We start from the raw sequence: 10,450 nt of genomic DNA, 5'->3' as shown, positions 1-10,450 counted from the left end.
TATCAAACACTCATTAAAAAATTACATACTGCAAGACAAAAACTTAAGCATGTTTAGTCTGAAGTTTTAGCAAATGAACTTAAAATATTCAGCTTGTTTAGACTGAAGTTTCGGATAAAACTCATGAAAAAACTGTAGACTGCTGGACAAAACTTCAGCATGTTTTGGTATGAAATTTTAGCAAATGAACTAAATAACTTTAGCATGCATTAGCAAAAACTCATTAGAAAATTACATACTGCAAGGACAAAAACTTAAGCATGTTTAGTCTGAAATTTTAGCAAATGAACTAAAAAATTTCAGAATGTTTAGACTGAAATTTCGGATAAAACTCATGACAAAACTGTAGACTGCAAGATAAATAACTTCAGCATGCATTAGTATGAAGTTTTAGCTTCAATGTAAAATTTTTCACGAATGAGGTTGCAGATCACGCGATTAATGCATGATGCAAGTTTTATATCTTTTGTCACGGGTATAATTGTCATATTATTACAGATTTTTTGTCGGCTGGCTACCAAATCAATAATTTTTAAAAATAAGGTACAGGTTAAAATGTGACACAAATATAGGGTACGGCTACAAATCCCCCTTCAAAAAGTCAGGAAATAAGGCTTAATTAATATGAATAAATTATAAAATTATTTTTTCAGTAATCAATAATGAAGGGGTAGAATTGTATAAAAATTAAAAGGTTAATACAGTTTATAAGTAATATGCTATATTTTAAAGTTTTAAAAAACCAATGTTAATCGAAAAGAGTTTTTTTAAATTCTTATTTCAAGTAAAAGATGAATGATGGATTATTTCCTTATCTCAAATTTTAGGGCCGTTAGATGAAATTATTTTCTATACAATATTTTCGGGTGTTTCTAGGTATTTCTTTTTCATTTTCAAGAAAAAAGTATAATCATAATAGTCCATCATAATTAAAAGGTCTTTGTAAATTTGAAATACATGCAATGGCAGGTGCACTTTTGTCATTGATTTAAATTAAAGGGGTTTACTGTCCATTTAAAAAGTGAAGAAGTTGTTTTCCAAACTAAAAACATTATGGGAGTTAAGTTTAATTTTCTCTACTAAAGGAAAAGAAGATAAACAAAAATAAGAAACACATAGTAGCAAATTTAGGCAATCACTATTTTAAAAGGTAAAGCCTTTAGTAGGAACGCAAACATCCTTTCTATTACATCAAATCAAAGGATCTTATTACAAGTTTTTCTCTTTTTGGTGGTCAGCTATATAAATCTAGCGTCAGAGGTACTTCTCAACCTTTGACTTTATCAGTGTTCTTCCTACATTCGTTAAGGCAAACCTCCATCAACTTCTTATCTGTCATATAAAGAATTCTTGTTAATAGTAGCACAAAGATAATTTAAATCATAATAAGCTTAATATTAGATCCCCAAAATCATAACTCCACAGTTAGAGCGAATGGGTGTGTGAGTAGTAGCGGAGACAAGAATTTATTAAGGGGTTCAAAAAATAAAAATAAATTAAACATGCGGAGAAGTCAAGAAAATTCAACATTTTGTTTATGTAAATTTTTCTTTAACCTTATATACACCGTGTAATTTCTCGACGAAGGGTGTTCGGGCGAACCCCTTCCACCCCCAAGCTCTGCCACTATGTGTGAGAGATACAGAGATAGATAGATAGAAAGACATAAAATTAAATAGGGGAAGAGAAAAAGAGAGACCTCCTTTAAGCTTGAGACAAGCATCGACAGAGCATTGATGAAATTTGGATGCAGAAAAATTGGGATGTTTACATTCTTGTTTACAGTATTCATAGCAGCCAGCAATGTCAGCAAAACATGTTGAGTAACATTCATCAACACACTTATGATATGGATCAACTTGTGCTGAAACCAAAGAAACCACAATTGTTGTGATTACCATGAGAATTACTGCTTCTTTCAAGATTTTGGACATCATTTTTCACAATTTCTCTCACTTGTGTTTTTTCTTTCTTTGTTTGTGTAGAAAGAAGGACCATCACTTCAATTTATATAGGAAACCACAGAAACTAGTATTTAATGATTGTGATTTAGAGATGAAACCAATATTAATGATAGTGAGTGTAAAAATTTATAGGTAGTTGTTGGGAGTATGTAAGACCTTAGTAACTGCATGTGAGTGACATATGTTGTTTTACTTTTGTAACCGTTACGAGCAAAGTAAATATGGATTACATGCTAACATGAGTATGGCGTTATTTTTTGTCATTATTTCTCCTAAACGACCATAACATATAGATTTTGGAATTTAGGTAGTCAATAAAAGAATCGCAAGAGAAATAAAAATTGGGCTGATAAAAAATTAAGAATTAGAAAGATCTATTAGAAAGAGCGAGAGGATTACTTTTCTTTTTGTATTATATTCTTTTAAAATCATCTCATGCTCCATTGTTATTTGGTCAAAAATCTGTTTTCCCTTAATTGAACAATTACAAGGTATAATTAAAATTTTGATGAATGGTATCGACTGTAATTAGTAGAAAGTAGAACAAAGATTAATTATTCAAGAATCTGTGTAAAAGTTGTTAAAAGACAACACAAAATCCAGTGACTAGAGTGTAAAATTTTAGGCATTCATAGTCCCATAAGCTTATGGTCGGTTTAGGTCCAACTCTAACGGAATGATCCTCAACTTTTAATAGTTAAACTTAAGGGTGTGAATAAAATGATTAATACTAATGGTACACGTTTAAAGGTGAAGCAAAGAAAAATCAGAGATATTTTTTTTTCTAATAATAATTTTGATTTCCCATTCGGTACCCGCATCACGGCTCTGTTCAGGAATCTCAAATGAGAGCAAAGAAAAAAAAAGAAAAGAAAAAAAAAGAAAAGGAAGAAAGTTGGATTTTTTGCTAATCATAGATTTTTCATTAATCAATTCTAATTCTTAATTAGATACAAGTCACAATTACTGACCTATGTTTCATTTAGATCATGTCCTTATACTAGTTCTCTATTGTAAACCTCACATTTGATAGCAGTTCTTCATAATCTTTTATTGAAAGAAATAAATGCAACCACAATAGAGCTATTACTGATATGGCCTAATTTATATGGGCATCTGGCTTCTTTTGCAAATTGATGGTTCAAGACTCCTCCTCCTCCTCCTTAAGAGGGTAGCTAGCTTCCATAGCAATACCACACATTCCTTTTTTGTCATTTGACCCCCTCTTCATTTTGATATAACCATCTTCACCCCACATAGTACCCCATGAATTCTTAACTAGCCAATATTTCTCACCATCATCTACACCATAGCCAATTAATGTCACTCCATGATTTAGGCTATTTCCGCAAAAACCAGAGTAAACCCCTCCAGCATAAAGTTGAAAATCATAGCCACTTGCATCAATGGCCACTGATATAGGTTGTTTGGTAACTGCAGCTTGAAGAGATTACTCATTTTTAGGAACCATTTCATAGCCACTTATTGTAACTGCATGTTGTTTTGCTTTGGTAGTGTTACATCTCTGATCTTTTCCTACGTAAGGATAATTTTTTTCAGTTGTTATGCCACCGTTTTTCTTAATGAAAGCAAAAGCTTTTTCCATAAATCCTCCGTTACATCCTTGGTTGTCTGAGTAAACATCACAGTCCACTAGTTGTTGTTCTGACAGTGACACTAATTTCCCTGTTTTAATCTTGTTTATGCCTTCAACTGCTGCTACTGCAGAGAATGCCCAACAGCTTCCTGCAATCGGAAACATGGACTTAAGTTATGTATATTGACAATATAATTTTTTACAGATTAATTATTATTATTAGGTTACTAATTGATATTTATTATAAAGATTTGCTCGTAATTACCTTATGATTGACTACATACGGCTCAACAAAATTGGTGGCTTAAAGCTAAATTTCAATAAGTGACCTTAACTTATTCAATTCATATGTATTTTTATTTATAGTTCATTCTTTTAGTTTTTTGAAGTGCAAAATAAAATCGTATGTATTTATAGTTCATATGTTTATTTGCAATTCATTCATATATAACTTGTTTGGGCAAATCGTTTTGGAAAAAAAAAAAAGAATATGTGCAGAGGAGGAAAAATAAAAAATCAATAGGGATGTATTAAAGTAGTGAGAGATAAAACTTAGTATAATTTGTTCTCTCATTTGAATAACCTCAATCAAATTTCAAAAATAAAAATGTACAATTTAAAACTATAATTGTATGTATTACATAGTTTTATTATATCTAAATAGTAGCAAAAATTGGGGCCTTTGATATCTTGGGTGGCACCTAATGCAATGATCTTGTAAGTGACCTAATCGTACGTAGAGATATTTTTGATATCATCAAGGTGTAAATTTAACTTAAACATTTAATAGAAAATAATCTAATATTATCTTATGTGAGAATAATCAAAGGCGAAGTTAGGATTTGAACCTAATAGGTTCGGAATTATAATCATTTTAAGTTACTGAGTTATAAATTAATAATTTGTACATATTCATTGGATTTCCTAATACAAATATAGGGTTTGAACAAAAGCTACTGGGTCCAGCCGAACCCGCAACCAACACCGTAGCTCCCGCTCATATTCTAAACTAGAACAAAGAGGTTGTAAAAAGAAGAAGAGAAATTAAAGGTTTGTAACATACCACAATTTTTTTGATCCTTGACTCGTGTAACAACTCCACTCTTTCTCCAGTCGACACTGATAGGCAAACTAGATCTGTCACACGTGATATTTGGTGCTGCTAATTGCTTTGAATGTTTATGTTTCTTATAACCTAAATACTTAGATTTAAACTCCAAGTTTGTCATGTCTGCAAAAGCATTGTCAGTGAGGTTGTAAGAAAGGTTGAGGGAATTGAAGAAGTTGATAAATTGAACATTGGATTGATATATTCCAAATCGCATATTCCATTCATCTTTACTTCCATATTTTCGACTGTGTCGTTGTAGCCAATCTTGGTACCTCCTCAGCATAGGATTTGAGCCATGATTCTTCTGTTTGTGCAGTTCAACACTTGCATTTGTCAGCCAACATAAGGTGAAAAAAAGCACAAAGTTCAAGTAAGCATTTCTCATTGTTAATTAAAGTTGAGTTTTTCTCTGAAATGTCTGTTCAATCATCAATTTTTTTATTTGCATTAAAACATTATTCAAGTATTTCTTTTTGTTCATGTATTTCGCATGGTATGGGTGTTTCATCTTTTACGTTTACGTTTTGTGTTTCTGGTGGCTTTGAGGAGTGGACGAAATAAGCCTAGCTAGGTTGAACAAACGTAAAAAGGATAATCACAGGAATGCGATTGTCGTTTTGAATGTTGTTGGTCTAATTGTGTTTGAGGAGTATACATTCTATATAACTTCTACTCACTGATTGTGTAAAAATAGTTTAAATTTTTACGCAATGAGCTCATTTTAAAAATAATTACAAATAACTCTTTGTAATAAGCATTGATTGATATATAATATAAAAAGATGGTGAGTACATTGTTATAACTAGTTAAATTGTACTGATAGCGTAAAGAATTTTATAAGATTTATGCATGTAATCGAGATCTTACTTTTATATCGCTAGAATTCTTTAAGATTGTTGAGTTACCTCATTACTATTAAGTGTTGTATCTTGCTTGCATCAACTAGAATTTGTTGGCTGAATGTTGTCATTTGCCATAAAAGTTGGGTTTAGTGAAGCTATACTATAAAATGCCAATAGTCAAGAGCAACAAACTTGCATGGCTCTTAGCTTCATCATTACTCTTAGATGTCAAATATCCTTTTAAGTGTCTTTGGTATTCACCGTGTCGTGGTGTAAACACGTAATTTTTGATTCGCGCAACCTTTAAAAATAGTATTTCAAAAATATTTGTTTATTTTTATTTTTAATAGGATTTCAGTCAATTTTTAGTTTTAATTTTAAAACATAAGTTTGAAAACACAAAAATAATTTTATAACGTTTTTTTTAGCTTATTAGTATGTTATAATATTTATAACATTTAAAAAAAATCAAAATTATTTTTATTTTAATATATAGTTCACTTTAATAATGTATTCTTATTAACTAAGATTAATTAGTATATTTTGGTAGTATTTTTATTTTTATTTTATTTCAATGAGAAAGAATTAAATTTGGGGCAATTGGAACTCATTTTCGAATTTTAGTGACTCAGCAAGACAAAAGCTCATTCTTCCCAATTCCTTTTAGCCCAAATCCTTTTCTCACCATCAAACACTCCTTAATCATAATCATCGATCTACTTATCCTATCTATCCACAATATAAAAACATAATGAAAAAAACAAAAAAAGGGTTAAGTAAGCTGAAACTTCAGCTCAAAACCAGCAAAAACAACCCCAAATTCAGCCATGAAACACCCCTAAACTCCAGCAAAACAAGCTGTGAAAAATAGCTAGGAAAAGCAGCGAAGAATCAGCTACAAAATACTCCAAATCGCAACCCCTATTCTCCCTGAAAATCAGCACCAAACAACCACCCAAAGCTAGCTGACACGCAGCACCAAACCACCCCAAAACTAGTCGTCGTAGCACCATGTTTGCCGATGAACAGAGTTTCGTTTTAACTGTGTAAAGCCACCCAAATTCAGTCAAGTTTTGAGTTGGGTTCAAGGTTTCCAGCGCCGGCCCGAGTCTCGATGTTCAATCTTATCGGCATATTTTCTCGTCTTCTTTGTAAGCCAACTAGTTCCTATTGATATATTCATAAAGCTTGAAAAAGGTTCATTTCTCCCACTCTCATTTTATTCTGGGATCTTACTGTTTGTTGAGTTTTCTTCTTAATTGATTGATTTCTTGATTAGTTAAAAAATTGCTCTCATGTGCTTATGTTATTCTCTCTTAAGAAGTTACATGTAAATGTTAGTTTAAAGTTTGTTACATAATTTGCTGGGTTGATTTAATTGGATTTAAGAAAGAAAAAATTGAGCCAGGGAATTGGATTGTAGTTACTGTAGAGGTATCCATGTAATAAACTCTAGATTTAGATTAGAATATTTTGTTTTCTTTCTTAGTTGATTGTTTGATGGTCTACGAATGATGAGGAAGATGGGTTTGCACTTTCGTTGACCATTTAAAGTTATAATTTTAATTGGTTTTGGGTGTAATAAGTGTAACTAAGGCAGAGCATGAATCTCCTACTATTAAATAATAGCTTGTGCACTTTTATCCCTAAATAAGCTACATGGTTTTTAGCTTTCATCGGTTGATTCCCAACGTAGGAAGATAATAATATTGTGAATACTCCAAGTTGGCTTTAGGTGCGATTAATAATAGAATATCGTGACTATGGGTACGGTTCCTGTGGCATAGTCATGATACATAAACCTCAATTCGAGTGTGCGTTTCACGTGACTCGATCATAACTTCAAAATTATAATAAAAATTAACATGTTATAAATCGCGGGTGCGTTTCACGTGGCGAGATTCAGAATGTGTACAAAAACAAACGAGTGCGCGACATCGCGACTTGTTCAAACAAATTTCATAAATAATTAAAAGCAGTCAAAAAGTAAAAATGCACAATAGTTTTCAAACATGTATTAAATCAGATAATTAGGCTATTTATTAATAGTTGAGCGACCGTGCTAAAACTACGGAACTCGGGAGTGCCTCACACCTTCTCCCGGGTTAACAGAATTTCTTACCCGGTCTTCTGTGTTCGCAGACCATAAATAAGAGTCAATTTTCTCGATTTGAAATTCTAAAATAAATCGGTGACTTGGGACACCATATAATTATTCCAAGTGACGACTCTAATTAATTAAATAATTCAATTTCGAACAATGTCACTTTAATTGAAAAACTCTCCTATCCCTCGGGAAAAAGAAAGTGTGACACATTATATCACAACAGAGTCCTGAATTCGAGTCTTACAACCACCATTATAAAAAAGAATTTTCCCGTGCTTTGGCCAACTAAAAAGAAGCAGGCTTGCACGTGAGAGAGTGTGTTGAAAATATAATTAATCTCTAATAACTTAATTAAACTTTTAGATAATTGATCATACACATTCAACATAAACAAAATATTACATATACCAGCTTTTTGTAACATAGGTTTAGAAACATATTTTCCAATGTTTGGTTATCTAAAAGCTGAAAAAGAAAAATTGTCCAAGGAACATTAATTTCTAAGATTTTATTGTTCAATGGCCCCTAATTCTATTTTTTATCCCTATTCTTTTTGGTTCTTTCGTTTGAATAGTTTTACGTACAATAACAAATTTTTTAATCTGGTTCTATCATTGATAATTAATCTTGGTTTGTGTATAATCACAGAAACTGCTATCAAGCTCCTGCATTCACTCCTTTCCACTACTTATATTACCTTCTCCGTCCCAAAATAAGTGTTGCTTTTCTTTTCGAGAGTTAATTTGACTAATCTTTGAAACTGTGATGACCTGATAGGTCATCTTAGGTTTCAAAACTAATTCTGTGTTTCGAGGCCTCAAATACCTCATTTTAGTCTTTCTCGATTTGCGTGCACAGTTCGAGTGTTCTTCCGGAAGGCTTATATGTTAAAAACTGATAAAAATAAAAATTTCGCCTTAAAAACTCATTTGAGTTGACTTCGGTCGACATTTTGAGCAAACGGACTAGGATCCGTATTTTGAAGGTCCCGGTGGATCCGTATCGTAATTTGGGACCTGAGCGTATGCCCCGAATCGAATTCGGAGGTCCCTACCTCGAGTTATTGATTTTTGTAGAAATTTAAAAGTTTGAAAGTTTTATGATATTTAAGAATCGACTGATGTTTGGTCTTATTGATACCGGGTCCGTATTTTAGTTTCGCAGTTCGGTACATGTCCACTCTTATATTTATGACTTGTCTGTCAAATTTGGTGAGAAACGAAATTGGTTTGGCGTGATTCGGAAGTTCAGTTGTGAAAATAGAAGTTTTAAAGTTTTATTGAAAATTTCATTTGATTTGGTATCTGATTCGTAGTTCTAGGCGTTATTTTGGTATTTTGTTCGCGCGAGCGAGTTCGTATGAGGTTTTAGACTTGTGTACATAATTGGTTTGTAGCACTGAGAGCTCGGGTAAGTTTCGGATAGGCTACAAGTGTTTTGAAACTTAGAAAATCTATTTTTTTTTTGTGCTTCAGCTGTTATATGGTGTCTTCTTCTTCTTCGCGTTCGCGAAGGTACTCTCACGAACGCGAAGTGTAAACTGGGCAGGGTAATTTTCTTGATCGCGAACGCGGTAGCTGGGTCGCGAACGCGACCAGCTTCTCGCGAACGCGAAGCTTTAAGGACCTGGGGGAGGGGTCAATTATTCTTCTACGCGAACGCGAGCATTGGCTCGCGAACGCGAAGGCCAGGGGGGAGCAGCCTTTGCGAGCGCGAAAGCCACTCGGGATGTTGCTCATCGCGAACACGGCAGGCCCTTCACGAACGCGAAGAAGGCGTGACGCATGTGACTTAAAACATAACAGTAGCGGGATTTTCCCAAAATTTCATAACCCTTCCATTAGAACTCGGCCTAGGAGCGATTTTGAAGAGAAAACTCAACATCAATTCATAGGTTTGTACTCTTTAACTCATTTTCTTCCATTTCTAACATCACCCATTAATTCCTAGCCCTAATCTTTGTTCTTTCATGGTAGAAAACTAGAGATGTAGGAAGAATTTGGGGGGGAGGGGGGGAGAAGGGATTGTAAATTGGGATTTAGACCTCAATTTTGGGTCGGATTCCGAAACTAGTTACATAATCGGGCTCGGAGGTGAATGGGTAAATGGATTTTGATCTGAATCTCAGGTTTTGACCAAGCGGGCCCGGGATCGATTTTTAACTTTTTAGGGGAAAGTTTGGGAAATCTAAATTTATGCATTTTAATTGATTCCTTTAGAAATATTTAATATTATTGAGTCAATTGTGGTTAGATATGAGTGGGTTGGAAGTGGATTCTAGAGAAAAAGCTGTGATTGAGCATTGAGTGGCCTTTGGAGCTCGGTAAGTATTGTGTCTAACATTAACTTGAGGGAATTAGGAACCCTCGGATTATGTGTTATGTGAATTTCATGTGAGCGGTGTATATGCGAGGTGACGAGTGCTTATGCACCGCCGAATTATCTATTTCCAATTTTTTCCGCTTTTCTTTAATTATCTCCTTCTCTACCTTAATTGTTATATGCTGTAAATGTGTTTCCATGCCTAATTGCTACCTGTTAATCAATGTCTTCTCCTGTTTATGATAGTAGATCTTTTCATAATTTCATAATCTCCTACCATTTGCTCAAGTTGGTTTATATGTAATTCATAGTTGTAAATTTCTGGACTGGTCTCGCTGTGTAGTATTACTTATGCAGATCCTCATGTTGTACCAGGTTTCCTATTTGGTTCAGTTTGGTATTTATGGATTGTAAAGGCTTTCCGTGATTTGAATTGTAAATTTTACTGTGCACCTTGAGTACTTGGAATTGATATGGTAGGATCGAATTGCACGCCGCAACATGTGT

At 33.3% G+C, this 10,450-nt stretch overlaps 1 long non-coding RNA gene and 1 pseudogene across 1 annotated transcript; both read right to left on the bottom strand.

Moving 5' to 3' along the window:
- Positions 1–1,139: 1,139 nt before the first annotated feature.
- Positions 1,140–1,962, bottom strand: LOC107790912 (uncharacterized). Its single transcript, XR_001649142.2, has 2 exons — positions 1,700–1,962; positions 1,140–1,332 (listed from the first exon to the last, which is right to left on the bottom strand). It is a non-coding gene; the product is annotated as an uncharacterized LOC107790912 (long non-coding RNA).
- A 1,143-nt stretch (positions 1,963–3,105) lies between these two features.
- LOC107790911 (vignain-like) lies at positions 3,106–5,057 on the bottom strand (annotated as a pseudogene).
- Between the last annotated feature and the right edge of the window lie 5,393 nt (positions 5,058–10,450).

This window comes from Nicotiana tabacum, chromosome 2, assembly GCF_000715075.1.
Source record: "Nicotiana tabacum cultivar K326 chromosome 2, ASM71507v2, whole genome shotgun sequence".
In the NCBI taxonomy this organism is placed as follows: Eukaryota; Viridiplantae; Streptophyta; class Magnoliopsida; order Solanales; family Solanaceae; genus Nicotiana; species Nicotiana tabacum.
The sequence above is the reverse complement of the archived record's forward strand: the minus strand, read 5'-3'. Positions and strand labels throughout refer to the sequence as shown.